General features: G+C 37.9%; 1 protein-coding gene and 1 long non-coding RNA gene across 6 annotated transcripts in view; one reads left to right on the top strand and one right to left on the bottom strand.

Moving 5' to 3' along the window:
• The window catches only part of LOC140632526 (uncharacterized), a 37,631-nt gene that overhangs the window by 3,180 nt on the left and 17,971 nt on the right, over window positions 1-16,480 (top strand). Inside the window, exon 2 of the long non-coding RNA XR_012030131.1 lies at window positions 12,239-12,363. This is a non-coding gene — a long non-coding RNA (uncharacterized lncRNA). The remainder of the gene's footprint in view (window positions 1-12,238; window positions 12,364-16,480) is intronic.
• HSPB3 (heat shock protein family B (small) member 3) overlaps window positions 6,088-16,480 on the bottom strand; it is a 135,793-nt gene continuing 125,400 nt past the window's right edge. Inside the window, exons 11-16 of one of the 5 annotated variants that reach the window (XR_012030122.1) lie at window positions 12,782-14,459; window positions 11,269-11,389; window positions 10,331-10,361; window positions 9,027-9,141; window positions 8,730-8,926; window positions 6,088-6,241 (exon numbers count right to left, since the gene is read on the bottom strand). The gene's annotated coding sequence lies outside the window, so the exon portion shown is untranslated. Of the gene's footprint in view, window positions 6,242-6,474; window positions 6,732-8,729; window positions 8,927-9,026; window positions 9,142-10,330; window positions 10,362-11,268; window positions 11,390-12,781; window positions 14,460-16,480 lie in introns of those variants that run through there. The other 4 variants (XR_012030124.1, XR_012030121.1, XR_012030126.1 and 1 more) reach the window with 4 other exon arrangements.

Consider the following 16,480-nt stretch of genomic DNA (forward strand, 5'->3'; position numbering starts at 1 on the left):
GGCTGCTATAAACATCTCTGTGCAGGCTTCTGTGTGGATATAAGTTTTAGACTCCTTTGGATAAATGCCAAGGAGTAGGATTCCTGGACTGTATGGTAAGGGTATGTTTTGTTTTGTAAGAAACTTTCAACTTCCAAAGTGACTACTACTTTGCATTACCACCAGCAATGAATGAGAATTCCTGTTGCTTCACATCCTTGTCAGCATTTGGTATTGTTAGTGTTCTAGATTTTGGGCATTATGATAAGTGTGTAGTGGTATCTCATTGTTGTTTTAATTTGCATTTCCTGGTGGCATATGATACAGAGCACTTTTTTCATGCGCTTATTTGCCATCCATATGTCTTCTGCAGTGAGGTAGTCTGCTAAGATCTTTGGCCCATTTTTAAATTGGGTTGCTTTCCTTATTGTTGAGTTTTAAGAATTTTTCTGTATATTAGAAATGAATCCTTTATCAGGTGTGTCTTTTGCAAATATTGCTCTTAGGCTGTGACTTGTCTTCTCACTCGCTTGGCATTGTCTTTCACAAAGCAGAAGTTTTTAATTTTAATGAAGTCCAGCTTATCAATTATTTCTATCATGGATAATGCCTTTGGAGTTTTGTCTAAAAAGTCATTGCCATGCCCAAGGTCATCTAGATTTTCTCCTGTTATCTTCTAGGAGTTTTATAGTTTTGTATTGCATATTGAGGTCTCTGATCCATTCTGAGTTAATTTTTGTGGAAGGTGGAAGGTCTATGCCTAGGTTTATTTCTTTTTCCATGCAGATGTCCAGCTGCTCCAACACCATTTGTCAAAAAGACTATCTGTGCCTCTTTGTACTGTCTTTGCTCCTTTGCCAAAGATCAGTTGACTATATTTGTGTGAATCTATTTCTGGGCTCTCTATTTTGTCCCATTGATCCATCTGTCTGTTCTTTCACCAGTACCACACTGTCTGATGACTGCAGAGTAAGACTTACAGTTGAGTCATGTCAGTCCTCTTTCATCTTCTACTGTCTTAGCTATTCTGGGTCTTTTGCCTCTCTATGTAAACTTTATAATCAGTTTGTTGATATCTACAAAATAATGCTGGGATTTTGATTGGGGATTATATTTAATCTACAGATCAAGTTGGAAAGAGCTGACATCTTGAGTTTTCCTATCCAAGAATGTGGAATAGCTCGCCTTTTACTTACTTAATTTCTTTCATCAGAAGTTTGATTTCTCCTTGTACATATTTTGTCAGATTTATACTTAAGCATTTCATTTTCAATGGGTGCTAAGGTAAGTGGTATCATGTTTTCAATTCCACTTGTTCATTGCTGGTATATGTTGGAAAACAGTTGGTTTTTGCATATTAACTGTTCATCCTGCAATCTTGTTATAATCACATTTGAGCTCCAGGGGTAGGGAGAGGGGTTTAGTTGATTCTTTTAGATTTTCTACATAGCCAATCATGTCATCTGCAAACAAAGACAGTTTTATTTCTTCCTGATCTGTATACTTTTTATTTTGTGGTCTTCTTCAGTCCATTAGCTAAGACTTCCAATATGATTTTGAAAAGCATTAGCGAGGGGGGCTTCTTTGTCTTGTTTCTGATCTTAGTGAGACTGCTTCAAGCTTCCTTCTTACCATTAAGTGCAATGTTAGGCATAACGTCTTTTTTGTAGATATTCTTTATCAAGCTGAGGAAGTTCCTTCTATTCTTACTTTACTGAAAGGATTTATCATGAATGGGTATTGGGTTTTATCAAATTATTTTTCTGCCTTTATTGAAATGATCATATGATTTTTCTTCTTTGACCTGTTGACATTAATTAATTTTCACTGTTGAACCAGCCTGGCATACCTACATAATCCCACTTGGCCATGGTGTATAATTTATTTAATGCATTATTGGATTTGATTTATAATATATTTTGTTGTATTTATGCTCATGAGAGATATTGATCTATAGTTTTATTTTCTTGTGATGTCTGTTTATTTTGGGTATTAGAGTGATGCCAGCATCACTCCTAGAATGAGTTAGGAAGTATTGCCTCTGCTTCTGTTCTCTGAAAGAGATTGTAGGAAATTGATATAATTTCTTTCTTTTGGTAGAATTCACTAGTGAACCCACCTGGGCCTAGTCCTTTTTGTTTTGGGAGGTTATTCATTGTTGATTCAATTACTTTAATAGATATAGGCCTATTCAGATTGTTTATTTCTTCTTGTATGAATCTTGCCACATTGTGTCTTTTAAGGAATTGGCCTATTTCAAGTAGGTTATCACATTTGTAGGCATAGAGTTGTTCATAGTATTTATTATTCTTTTAATGTCCGTGGGATTTGTAGTTATATATCTTTTTAATTTCTGATAGTAGTAATTTGTGTTCTGTCTCTTTGTTTCTTAGCCTGGCTAGAGACTTATTGATCCTTTCAAAGAAATAGCTTTTGATTTCATAGAGTCTATTGATTTTCTCTTTTCAATTTCATTGATTTGTGTTCTATTTTTTATTATTTCTTCTGCTTGCTTTGTATTTAACTTGCTCTTCTCTTTTAGTTTCTGAAGGTGGAAGCTTTGATAATTGATTTTTTTCTGCTTTTCTAATATATTCATCCATGGCTATACATTTCCTTTGACTACTGTTCTCACTGCATCCCACATCTCACTATTTTTTTTAAGATTTTATTTATTTATTCATGAGAGACACAGAGAGAGAGAGAGAGAGAGAGCCAGAGTCAGAGACACAGGCAGAGGGAGAAGGCTCCATGCAGGGAGCCTGATGTGGGACTCAATCCCGGGACTCCAGGATCATGGCCTGGGCCAAAGGTGACACTAAACCGCTGAGCCACCCAGGCTGGCCCCACATCTCACATTTTGATATGTTGTCTTTGCATTTTCATTTAGTCAAAAATATTTCTTTATATTTCTTTTGAGATTTCTTCTTTGGTCCATGTGCTATTTAGAAGTAAGTTGTTTAATCTCCATGTATTTAGGGATTTTTCCAGCTACTTTTCTGTTGTTGATTTATTTTAGTTCCACTGTAGTCCAAGAGTAGACATTATATGCTATCTATTCTTTTAAATTTGTTAAGAGTGTTTTATAGCCCAGGCTATGGTCAATTTTGATGGGTGTTCTCTGTGAACTTGAGAAAAATGTTTATTCTCAAGTGTTGGATGAAGCTGTCTATATCTGTCCATTATATACAGTTAATTGAGGGTGTTGTTGAGTTCAACTATGTTCTTACTGACTTTCTGCTTGCTGGATCTGTCCATTTTTTATAGAGAGTTGTTGAAATCTCCAACTATAATAGTAGATTCATCTATTTCTCTTTGCAGTCCTATCAGTTTTTGCCTCATGTATTTTGCCACTGTGTTGTGTGTGTATACATTTTAAAGATTATGTCTTCTTGGAGAATTGACCTATCATTATGTAATGCCTTTCCCTATCCCTGATAACTTTCCTTATTCTGAAATCTTCTCTGTCTGAAATTTATATAGCTACTCCTGCTTTCTTCTGATTAGTATTAGCATGGTATATCTTTCTTCACTCATTTACTTTTTAATCTATATGTCTTATATTTCAAGTGGATTTTTTATAGACAACAGCATATAGTTGCGTCTTGTTTTTCAATTCATTCCAACAATCTCTGTTTTTTAACTGGTACATTTAGACAATTGACATTCAAAGTGATTATTGATAGAATTGGGTTAATATCTACCATATTTGTTACTGCTTTCAATTTATTGCCCTTGTTCTTTGTTTCTATTTTTGTCTTCTACTCTTTTTCTGCCATTTCTGGGTTTGAGCATTTAATGATTCTATTTTTCTCCTCTCTTACATATCAGTTATCCTTATTTTTTAGAAGTTGCCCTAGAGCTTGGAGTATGCATTTACAACTAATCTAAGTCTGCTTTCAAATAATAGTATACTGCTTCATGGGTGGTGTGAGCACCACATAACAACAAAATAACACTATATCCCTGCCATCCCTTGTATCATTGATATCATCTATTTCATGTGTATATAAGCATACATAAATGTATGTGTATATATGTGCATAAATATACATGTTGCTATTATTATTTTGAACAGTTATCTGTTAGATCAATTAAGAAAAATAAGAGATTTTAATTTTCCTTTACCTTTTTCTTCTCCAACATTCTTTGTTTCTTTATGTAAATCTGAGTTTCTAAGCTATACCATATTCCTTCTCCATGAAGAACTTCTAACATTTCTTGCAAAGCAGGTCTACTCGTAATAAATTCTTTCCATTTTTGTTTGTCTAAGAAGGTCTTAATTTCTCAAGGTATGCTAAACTGGTAGTTCTTTCTCTCAATACTTTCTTTTCTTCTCTCTCTTTTTTAAAATATTTTATTTATTTGAGAGAGAAAGAGGGTGAACAGGGGGAGGGGCAGAGGAAGAAGGAGACTCCCCACTGAGCATGGAGCCTGATGTGGGGCTCATTCCCAAGACCCTGGGATCATGACCTAAGCTGAAGGCAGATGCTTATCTAACTGACTGACTGAGAGTCACCCAGGTGCCCTTCTCTCAACACTTTAAATATTTGACTCCACTCTCTCGCTTGCATGGTTTCTGAGAAGTATGATATAATTTTTATCTTTGCTTCTCTATGGGTAAAATATTTTTTCCTTTGGTTTCTTTCAGGATTTTTTTCTTACTCTTTCATTTTCTGTAGTTAAAAAAATGCTGTGCCTAGGAATGGGGCGTGGGGGTTGGTATTTATCCTGCTTTGTGTTTTTTAAACATTCTGTATCTATGGATTCGTGTCTGATATTAATTTGAAGAAATTCTCATTTGTTGTTTCAAATAATTCTTCTGTCCTTTTCTTTCTATTCTTCTGGTATTCCCATTAGGTGTATGTTACATCTTTTGTAGTTGTCCCAAAGTTCTTGGATATTCTATCCTGGTTATCTTTTTTTTTTCTTTTTTTTTTCTTTTTTCTTTTAGTCTGTTTTTCCTGTTTGCTTTTCAGCTTTTGAGATATCCTCAGTTATTCAGTTTTTGAGTCTATTGAGATAGACTCAAAGAGATTCTTTCCTCAATTATGTTCATTTACTACAAGTCCATTGAAACATGCTTCATTTCTGTAACAGCGTTTTTGATCTCTAGCATTTCTTTTTGGGTCTTTCTTAGAATTTCCACCTCTCTGTTTACATTACCCACATTGTCTTCTTTATTCATTAGAGCCCTCAGCATATTAATCACAGTTCTTTTAAATTCCTGATCTAGTAATTCCAACATTCCTGACATATATGAATCTGGTTGTGATACTTGCTCTCTTCTAATTGTGGTTGTTTTTTGTTTGTTTGTTTGTTTTTAGTTTTTGCCTTTTAGTATGCCTTGTAATATTTTTTTCATAGCCAGATATGTTGTGCTAGGTAAAAGGAACTTTTGTAAATAGGCCTTTTGTTGTGTGAGGTAAGGTATAGTGGAGAAGGGAAGTATTTTATCATGATGATTAGGTTGCAGTCTTTTAGTGAGCCTCCACCTCAGGACTGTGAACTTCACATATGCTTCTTAGGTTTTTTCCTTCCCTTAAGTGGGACAGGATGGCTAGAGTGGACTGGAGATGGCTATTCCCTTTCTTCCAGGTCTGTTGGGCCCTAATAAAGCCCCAGCATGTTAGGCTCAGAGTTACTCCTGAGGTCAGAACGTTAACAAGAACAGAATGCTCTAGCATATTTAAAAATGGTTTTCCTCATCCCCTGACAGAAGCACTAGAGGATTTTTCTCCAGCGTTCACTGTGAAGACCTGGTAGAGATCCAGGAGATAAAATTTGCAAAAGTATGGGGATGCTTTAATGACTGGGTCTCCTGGGAGCTTTTACCTCTGAGCTAAGTTCCCCCAGGAACTCACCAATTACAGTTCAGGTTTTCCTACTCTAACACTATTTCCTACAGAGGTTTCTGCTCTGATAAGTTGTATTCTCTATATTCACCATCTCTCTCTCTATAATGGATATGGTGGTTTGCCCTGTGACCTCACTTCTCTTACGGATCTAAGAAGACTTTATTTTTTCAGTTTATTCATCTTTTTACTTCTCCTTAGAATGGAGTAGCAACTTCCAAGCTTCTTACATGTCAGACCAGAAATCAGAACTTGCTTCAGTTTTTTGTCTTTGATGTTATTTTGTTTGTTTATTTGTTTGTTTTGTTTTGTTTTCTGTCTGGAATCCTCTTCCCCCTGAGATCCACCATGCTGCATCTCCACTTCATTCGCAATCACTGTGGTTTCTCTATTCTTCCTTTCTTCTTCTGCATTGGAGAATACGGAAGTAAGATGGAGAGGGCCCAGGATCCTAAGTCACCAACCCCAATCAGACTTTAAGAGAAACCTTTGTTGGTCAAGCCATTAAGATTGCGCGATGTGTTCATTGATGCAGCTGACTTTAATTCTCCTAAGTAATACTCTCTCCCTCCCTCCTTTGCATCCCCCCAACCAGTGCTTCCTTTTGTAACACTGATTACCTACCATAAACACACGTATATATTAATTGGCTCCTTTATTAGAATCCAAACCTTTTCAGAACAGAAAGTTTGTCCCAGGCACTGAGGATACAGCAATGAACAAAACAGACATGGTAGGCAACTAACAAATATTTGTTCAAAGAATTTCCTCCCTCGAGTCAGCTCTTCTCAGTAGTTCTTCATGTGTCTGGGTCTTTTTGCCTCTGCTTCTCCGTTGCCAGCTATAACTAAATGCTTCTAAGGGCAACCAAATGATGCTTCTCTTCAAATCAACAACCTTAAAGTTAACAACCCAGAATAGTACTCCAGATTTTCTGAGATTGGCAAATTCACCATTGGTTGATTTATATTTGGCTGTTTGTATAGTATTATAAATTACACTATATTTATATTTACTTGAAAGCTCTTTGTAAAATATATCAAACTTACACAAATATATACATAGGATTTCATAATAACTGTCACTACTTAAAATCTTATTTCCTGCTGTATTTTCACCACAGCCCTTCCATGGACAGAGCAGATACTATCTCTACTGTCACAGAGCAGGAAACCCAACTACAGAGGGGTCTCTGCTGACATTCTGTGGTTGGAGAGTAGGCCAGAGGCTACTCAGCTGTCCTGAGAACTTTCATAGTCTGAGTCATAGATCTGCCCCCTGCTGGCTCCTTAAAACTTGATGGAACCTTCATACCTGAGAATTAATAGAAGGCCTGGATTCAAAGAAAGCACTAAGTCTGGAAGGAAGGCTACTTACTGTACCTCTACTTGGTTTCACCAGGAGTATAAGCTCCATGAGGGCAAGGATTTTATCTGCTTTGTTCACTACTGTATGCCCCCATATTAAATCAAATATTTGTCAAATGAATGAATGAATGAACAAATGAACCGTTCTGAACCTTAGTTTCTTAGTCTGAAAAATGGGAATAAAAACTCACTTCGTAGGGTCATAGCTGGGCTTAATGACATAATAAGTTCACACAGTGTTCATAAGTTCACATAGTGCTGAGAGTGTAAAATTAATTTTAATATAATTTAAAATATAGTCCAATTATTAATTAAAATTAGTTTCTCAAATTGTGTAATTAGTTCTTGAGGTAAGTAGAGAGCTCACTGGCTTGGACATATTTTCATATTTGAATTTTGTGATGTTCATTTCTGCAGTGCTATGTATAGCTGAGAATGTACCACAAGTCTAAAAAATTTTCCACTACTATTAAAGAAATCCCTCATTTTTCAATACTGGACCTCTTTCAAACACAGCTCATTCCTATTCAAAAATCAAACTGAGGACCCTATCCAATATTCATTACCTGATAGTCCCTTTTATAAATTTTCCTCTTTCCTCAAATATGTGTCTCCTAAATTAACTCAGCTAGAGGCTGATGAGTATGTTCTTGTAGATACTTTTCTGTCCCCCTTTGAAATTGTGACCTTCTTTTCTTCCTATCATCAGTATATACACAATTTCATAGTTTGTAAGTCAGCATTCCTTAATGTTTTATACCAGAAGGCATAAATTGCCAAGCCACAGCCTGCATCTGGCCTAATGTTTAGTTTGACTTGCATTTTAAATGTAGAAGACTTCTCATTCATTAAAGAATAGGGATTTTTTTTACTTCTTTTGGAAAAAAAAAAAATCAGAAGATCAAAAGTGCTGGCCCTGCACTGGGGCCTACGGGGCCTACCTTCCATCTCAGCCCCTATAGATCTAGGAGAGTTTGTCCTTCACACAGCTTCCAGGGTGAGAACAATCACTCCATTGGTATCATTGTGAATAATTCAAATCTCTCTCTGCCACAGCTCTCTTCTGAGCTCCATACTCATTTCCATATATGTTCTGGACATTTTCCATGGAATATCTACCAGTCTGTCCTTCCTTTTGTTTTTTTTTTTGTTTTTTTTTTTTTGCTTGCTTCCTTTCATCAAGCAAATAGGTACCAGGATGTAAAGAAAATACCTGCTTTACCCCTCGTGGAGCTAGTAGGTAAATAAGCATGCATGGAAACCATGCAATCTGATATGGTTAGGTTGTATGCAGGAAATTATGGAACTTAACAGACCAGGGAGGGAGATGGGGTAGTAGTCAGGGAAGGCTTTTTGAAACAAATGGAAGCTCATTTGATTAACTCAGGCAAAAGTGGGATGGGAGAAGGGTAGAGGATGACATTTTTTTCCAGGAGGGTTGACAGAAGCCAGAAATGTTAAGGGCCCATTCTGCCTCCTTCATTTATTGTACCAATATTTGAGGGTCTGCTATGTGTGGGTCACTCACCGTGCTAGTGCTAACCAAGACTGAAATGGTCCCGTAGAACTTAGAATTGAGAGGAGCCCAGGAAACCAAGTAGATGGAGGGTCATATGCTGAGATGAGGCATCTATGAGAGTCCAGGGAGGTGAGTGCAGTTTTGGATGTTGACTTTGAGGCGCCCACACCCTGGTGGAAATGCCCGGTAGGCAGTTACACAAAAGTCTGAACATAGAGAGAGATGGAGGCATGGAGTTAGAAGTTAGTCCATTGGTGGCAATTGAGGAGTTGTGAAATAGGAAATTACCGGAGTGAAAGAACTTACACAAGAAATAGGAACAGCAGACCGATGACACATGGCCTCCTTCAGTCACTCATTTTCTTCAGTAAGCATGAAAAGAAGGGATTGCACAGGAAAGAAGAAATGTATGAAGTGGTATCTTAGAAAATAAGGGAAAAAAAATTCGGGGAAGAGGGGGAGAAATCATATCAGAGGAAAATGAAGAACATCCGTTGGGATTTAGCCAAAGAGGTCATTCAACAGATTCATGTGTCCCAACTCTGCTGGCTGACCCCAGACCTGCTGCCTCTTGGGTTTTTTCCTCTGATGATGTTAGCATGCAGAGGTGCTCCCACAGAGGAAACTTTGGTTACTGCTGATGCCTACTGCTGCTTCATCTCCTGCCTATACCCTGAAAGTAGCCCCTCTTTACCTGTTCCACTACCCCACACATTTAGGCTGCATTTCTAACTGTCATGGGTTGTAGCAAATGCCCCTCTGAAATGAGAGTATTACTTTTCTCTTCGGCCATACTAGCTTATCTGTCATTTCCTCAACAGGCTATATGTGTGTCGAGATTTGGGACTTTCACATAGGCTCTTTCCTCCACCTGAAGTACCCATCTTTTTTCATGTACTTGGCAAAACTGTTAGTCATCCTTCAAAATTCTGTTCCTTTTCCCCCAAGAAGCTTCTAGCAGAATAACTTATTCCTTCCCTTGAGTTCTCGCAGCATCCTGTTCATACCTGTTTGGTGGCATCTAGACCAGTGTGTTGCAGATGCATTACCAATCTACCCATCTGCCCCCTTTACATGGATTTCAGGATGAACACTCTAAGAGTTTGAGGTGATAGTTTTCACAGGCTGGCATTATCCTGGGTTTATATCTGTATTCTCTGTGGCTATCGTATAATGGCAGAAATACAGGAGATACTCAACTCTTTCATGTTGGAAGTAATCAGATGTGTAATAGCTATAAGAAATGTAAGCATGCTATAAATGTGGACATTGGCCAACTTTGGGAGAATTGAAGGAGATGTTTTAGAATAAACACAGTGAGTTTTAGTTCCTAGATGTAAAAGTGGAAATAATCTTCTGTTTTTGTCCTATAGCTCAAAAAAGAAAAAATATCATTTTTAAAGTTAAAATATAAGAGATTAGGAAGGGGGGGGGGGGCGGAAGGTATCATGTTACTCCAGGAAAGGAACCTAGTACTCTGAGAGAACCCTTACTTCCCTTATTGCTGATAATGTTGGCTCTCCCTGGAGCAGCTGTGTCCCTCATTCTCTGATTAATTCTAACAGGGCCTTTATCTCACTAACATATCAGAAGTCCATTCATTCATTTACCTTGCCTGGAGATCAGAAATTACAGGAGAATCTAAAATTCAAAGAAGTAAATAAACAAACAAAGAATAAACAACCAAACAAAACCTAAGTGAAATTTTACTAAAGATTGGTTTTCACAATATACTGACGGCTCCTCTAAGACCTATCAAAACATCCTAATGTCTAAGACGAGGAAATGACTTAGAAGAGAAATAATATGTACATAATAGAACATTTATCACACTAAGAACTTAACATAGCATTGTAAGAGAGTATTGCTATTTACAGATTACATTTTGCGGGGTTAACACTATGTGCTGATCTTGCAATCTAACCTACGTGGACTGGGTACAGAGCAGATCTATTATTTAAGCATGAGAAATAGATACTTCAAAATCAGATAGAAATATTTTTTTAAAGATTTATTTATTTATGATAGAAATAGACAGAGAGAGAGAGAGAGAGAGACAGAGACACAGGCAGAGGGAGAAGCAGGCTCCATGCAGGAAGCCCGACATGGGACTCGATCCTTGGTCTCCAGGATCACGCCCTGGGCCAAAGGCAGGCGCCAAACCGCTGAGCCACCCAGGGATCCCAGAAATATTTTAAGTAAGAAGTCATCAATTCAAATTCCTGCATGGGACAGGCAAGTCATGTGAACAGGCCTGGTGGAAAGGTCCCAAGGGGTAAGGACTCAGGGGCCTGTAGTGAACTAAGCAGAGTGCACCTCATTTAACAAAGACAGAGACTCAACCCCTGCCCCTTGGTGACATGCCAGAAATGGGCCCTATATTGCCATATGGCTTGATTATTCTAAGAAGCCAATAATCTTCATTTGTATATAAATATGTCCTGATTTTTAAAACATTATGTGAGTTCAATAACATGTCTCTGAAGACATTTACTCTATTGGCTTCTGGTTTGCAACACTCATTTTGAAAGTCCAAGTTACTTCTTACCTGACTTAATCTTTGCTGGAGAAAATGTCTGAGGGGATGCTGGGTAGCATAAACTGTGTTTCTCTTGGAAATGCTTTAAGATCTTCAAGGAGGTTGGTCAGGCCACAAGCACAACAGACATCTGGAGGAGAATCGCCCATTTCCAATCAAGGGAGTATAATTGATTTTCCCCAGAGCAGCTGTGGACCAGCTCCTCCTTTAGAGAAAATTTCTGCTCTAAAATGACAAATGTCACTCAAATGTCTCCTGTCATAACAGGAAAAGGCAGGCTGCTTGGGATTAAACATTTTCCCCACCCCATCTATGCATATTGTCCTAGATTAGAGAACATGTTTATAAAAACCAGGAGGAGGAAGGAGGAGTAGTGGAATGGATCAGATGACTTTTTAATGGCAGAGAAAGCACTGACATCAACAAATTTGCTTCAAGATCTACAGAGCCACTAAATGCCATCATCACAGTTTTCTAAACTGACTCAGAAATATACCTAGAGAAGAATTTGAAAAGGAAAAAGCATATATTGGATCCCTTTAATCTAGGATATTACACACATAAGTACACATATATCAGAGATAACTGCTTTTATATTGGGTAAATAAAAAAATAAGATTCAGGTAAATAAAACATTTTAATTGAATATGGACAGTTTTTAGGAAATCTTGTGAATGAATTCCTTAGGAAAGAATCCTTTTAACATATAAAACAGACATGTAGAGGGTCCTTATAAATTTACATTCCTATATAAATTCATACAAGTTCTATAAATTCATGTTTTTATATTAAATATCTGGAGATGAGTCTGATGGCTAAATTAGGCATGCAGAAAAATTATAAACCTGAAATATTTTTTTAAACAGCATTGTTAACCTTGTAAGCACATAAGAGGCTGAAGCTTTGAGCCTTGATGCAAAGAGGCAGGGTGGGTTGGGAGCTCGCAGAAGACCTAACATTGTGCCATTTCTGTGTCTAGAAGGAAGAGTGTTTGCACCACTGGGTGGACTATCAAAGCTGAGCTCTCAGGAGGAAGAGATTTTGCCTCAGTGAGATAATCAGCCTTTTCTCAATCCCAGCTGTCATGGGGACCCAGCTTCAACAGTAAGTCAAACTACTACTAGAAGAAAATGGGACACACATTTCTGCCTAACTAAAGCATGACTTTTCCTTTCAGAGGAATCCAAAGAAAGCTATTAGCATTGCCTATTTCTGCTGCTTATTGAAATCTGGGCTTCCATAAAATTTTAAGCCAACTTGGTTAACAAATTGAAGTATAGTCTGGATCTGAAATTTTATAAGTGCAAATACTTGGAGAAGCTGCTTGCTGGAGAAAGCAGTGAGAAGGGCAGCTTGGGGACAGCATTTGTTCCCCATTCAACCTTCAACTGTATCTAATGAGAACCTATGATAAGAAAGGAAAAGAATCTCCATCTTTGGTACCAGTTGGTCCATAAATACTTTTCTGGTCTTCATGGAGGGGTAGGGTATAGGGAGAGAAGGAATTTGCAATAATACCAACCTTAGGAGTTAGATGACTCGACTGAAATTTTTCAGAGTATTTCTGTTGGTTTTCTTCCCCCTCTGTTCAGAGTCTTAAGAGCTGACCATGCTTAGTTCATCAACAATTTAACAAATATTTCTTGAGCACCTAAATAAGCCAGTAGTGGAGATAAAAATATTAATAAATCATAGAAATCTATGGGGATGGGAACAAGGAGAGTTTTGGCAGAGAGAAATAGAAACGGATCATTTCAATGCAGTGTGTTAGGCGCGCACACATATATAGGTATATATACAAGTGCGTATGTTAATATGGACATATATGTATGTATTTATATGTGAGTTGTATGTATATATGTGTATATATACCTATAGATATATATTTCTCATGTGTATGTATGAAACACCAGGTGCTAGTTGTATGTAAATTACTGTGTTAATTACATTACAAATATTATCGCACTTGATATTCATCTAAAAGGATTGTTTTGAGGATTGCCATTCCCAAATTATAAAGGAGGAGAATGGAGACTCAGGATACAGGACTTTCCTAAGGCCAAAAACCTGGTGAGTGCAGTTACAGGATTAAATCCAGGTGGGCCTGGTGCCAAGCCTCTGTTCTTAGCCACCTTACTAGACATCCTCTCGTATTAAGGAGACCTAGAAGAATAGAGGTAATGCCTGAGGTTTTGTTTTTTATTTTCTTTTAGGTATCTGTCTTTTGCACAGGTGTTAAATTCACAGGTGTTAAATTCACAGAACTCAAAACTCAACAACATTAGAGTACACAGTGGGCAGTTTTGCTCCCATACTGACCACTGTCTACTTCCAACCCTCTTCCCCATCCTTGTCCAAAAGCAAAAACTTTTGTAGTTCCTTGTTGTTATTCAAGAGTTCCCTTACACAACATGTTTTTCCCTCCCCCTCCATTACACAAAGAGGTACACTATACACATTGTTCTGCAACTTGCTTTTTAAATTTAATGATGTATCTTAGAAATACTTCCATGTCAGAATATAGTGTCCTCATTCTTTCTTATAGCACCATACCATCATATTATATGGATGTGCCATAATTTATTTAAATGTTCCATTCCCCATTTGATGGACCTTTCAGGGTACTCACTAGACCATGCTACCTTATAGAAATTCTCTTACTGCTGGTAGTAATTTTTCTGTTGTTTCTTTTGAATTTTCCTGGGTCACAATATTCTTTCCAAATATTGTGTTTCTAATTTCCTTTCCTCATATCATGTCATTGGCAATTATAAGACCTGAGATTTTAAAGGAAAATGGCTTAGTCAAAAAGAGGATTAGTATATGAGGCAGGGAAAATATCAAAAACACAAGGGTATAAAAAGCATGGTGGGTACTGAGAAATACAGGAAATCAGGAATATTACGGTGTATGATAACACAAGGTGAGGTGTAGAAGGAATGAATAGGAACAAATGCTGTAAGGAAATTGGGCTGAATGAGGAGGGAGGCATTTGAATGAGGGACATGACAAGATCAGGCAATAGGAAGACCAAACCATTGAAGGTGGCAAGGCTTAGGGAACTCTTGAATGATTCCAAGTGAAACATGATCAAGGTAAACAATGTTGGCAGGTAGAGAAAAGGGTAATAAAAATAATACTTATCAGGTAAAAGCTTGATGATGCAGAGGCATGAAGATGGAGAATCTGGATGGGCAGATCTGTAAGTGAGATAAAATGTATAGGTAAAGGAACAAGTTTTAGGAGGAAGAGAAGAAATTTGACTTTCAAAATGATAATCTTAAGATATACTTCACTAAACAAAAGGGACTGTGGCCACCTGAGTGGCTGGATAGGCGTCTTGGTCTCTTATTTGATAAGTCTTAGAGCTTGGACTTAAATGCAGCTTTCTGAATGCCAAAATCAGCAATCATTCCACTGGGCATGCTGTTTTTGAAATAAGCAGAGCATGTGAAAGAACATAATGAAAACAAGCACAGCTGATTAAAATGAAGAGAAAGACTCCAGGAGAGAATAGTAGACAGAGTGTGCTAGTAGACACACAGACTGGGACCACATAGCAGAATCCCCAATGGTTGGGGCTCTGACGACCCAGTTTAGGTAACCGAAATGTAGAGAATACAACAGAAAATAATGTTTTTTTAGATTATGCACATTTTAAGTAATCCCCTTATACTATCTCTGTTGGGAAGGTAATCTACCATGAGCTTTGAACATTCCTGCACAAACTTGCTTGGTGTATCAGGAAACCATGGCCCTGGCCACACTTTACTTAAGCCATTTCTCAGATTGTGTTTGCAAAGAACAAACTTGAAGAATGAGATAATGTCTCCCTCTAGAGCAAAGCAGAGGCTGTTTTCTGCTGGCTATAAAATAGTGGGTTCCCCAAGCTCAGTGTCCTCTGCTGTAATGCAACTCACTGCATGTACAGACAGCCATCTGGGCCCCTCTGGGTTGCTCCTGTGAGACTTGGTAGGGGTAGGGGCAAGAGGAACCAGTGCAAATGTGCTGGTGGCAGTGAAGCTGCTTGCTGTGCCGTGAGTATTAAAGTCCTTTCTCTCTGAAGTATGAGTAGATATCTTCTGCCAGCATTCTAGAAACAGCAACAGTAAATTAGTAAGCTAATTTATTAGCTTAGAAATAAAATAAAGTCATATCCTTGATCTTGACCATCCCTGCCCCTGACAATATTGGGTCATGGTACTTGATTTGTCCTTATCAGCTCCTGGGAGCCCCCTTAGCAGCCAAGAGATAGCTATGTTAGGAAAAAGAAGGTGAGGGAGCCCACTTGGCCCAGGCCCTTTTGTGTTTGAGCAGGCCTCCCACCAAACCTCCTCCCTTCATCCTCATTGTTTCTTCATGATATGAGAGGACGTCATAGCTTGTGGCACTGTCACTATGAATATTGTTTCTCATGAACAGAGTGAGTGAGGCATTGTTCAGGATCTTTCTAAAAGCCCAGCAAAGAATTTCCATTCAACCACTTCTATACTTCTGTCTCTCCAGTTTACTGACTGTGCTCCCTACCCTGACCTTTTGCTACACCATCAGCATCAATCAATAGCTCAGAATCACCATCTCTGAGAGGATCAGAGAGAGCAGAGATCTGAGAGAGAAAATGCTGAACCAACTCAGGAATGTATAGCAATCCATTAATTGCTTTCTCATTATTTTTATAACACTTTCCCCATGGTAAGTAATCTTTACTTTGGCCTGAGACCCAAAAGGCCCCCCACAGCCACAGGAGAAAGTGTAAATCAGAAATAAACCAGCTCATACAAGCCTTGGCTTATCATCATCTGATGGTTCACAAAACCTCAAGGCTTGAACTTGAGTTAAGCTAATCCCAGATTGCCAGCAACCCCTCAGAAGCAAACATTTTTGAGGATGATTACAGAAGTCTCTGCTTCAAAATACTCCTGTAAACTATGTTCAAGTACAACCCCAACATTCAATGATAGACAGCACTGTAAGGAGACAAGACCACGAATAAGATCCAACAGAAATGATTAAAAAAAAAAACAAATCTATAAGGAATCTATGCATTGGAACCATCAGACACAGACTATACAGCAATGGTTTCCATTTCCTCACAGAGATTTCCATGCTTGGCTGATGTGATCTTGAATGGTACATAAACTCTCACCTAATCAGTCACTTATCCTCTCCCCTCTGGTCATTCCCATCTTCTCCTAAAATTTCTTCTTTTCATTTTACCTTT

This window comes from Canis lupus, chromosome 4 (genome assembly GCF_048164855.1).
Source record: "Canis lupus baileyi chromosome 4, mCanLup2.hap1, whole genome shotgun sequence".
In the NCBI taxonomy this organism is placed as follows: Eukaryota; Metazoa; Chordata; class Mammalia; order Carnivora; family Canidae; genus Canis; species Canis lupus.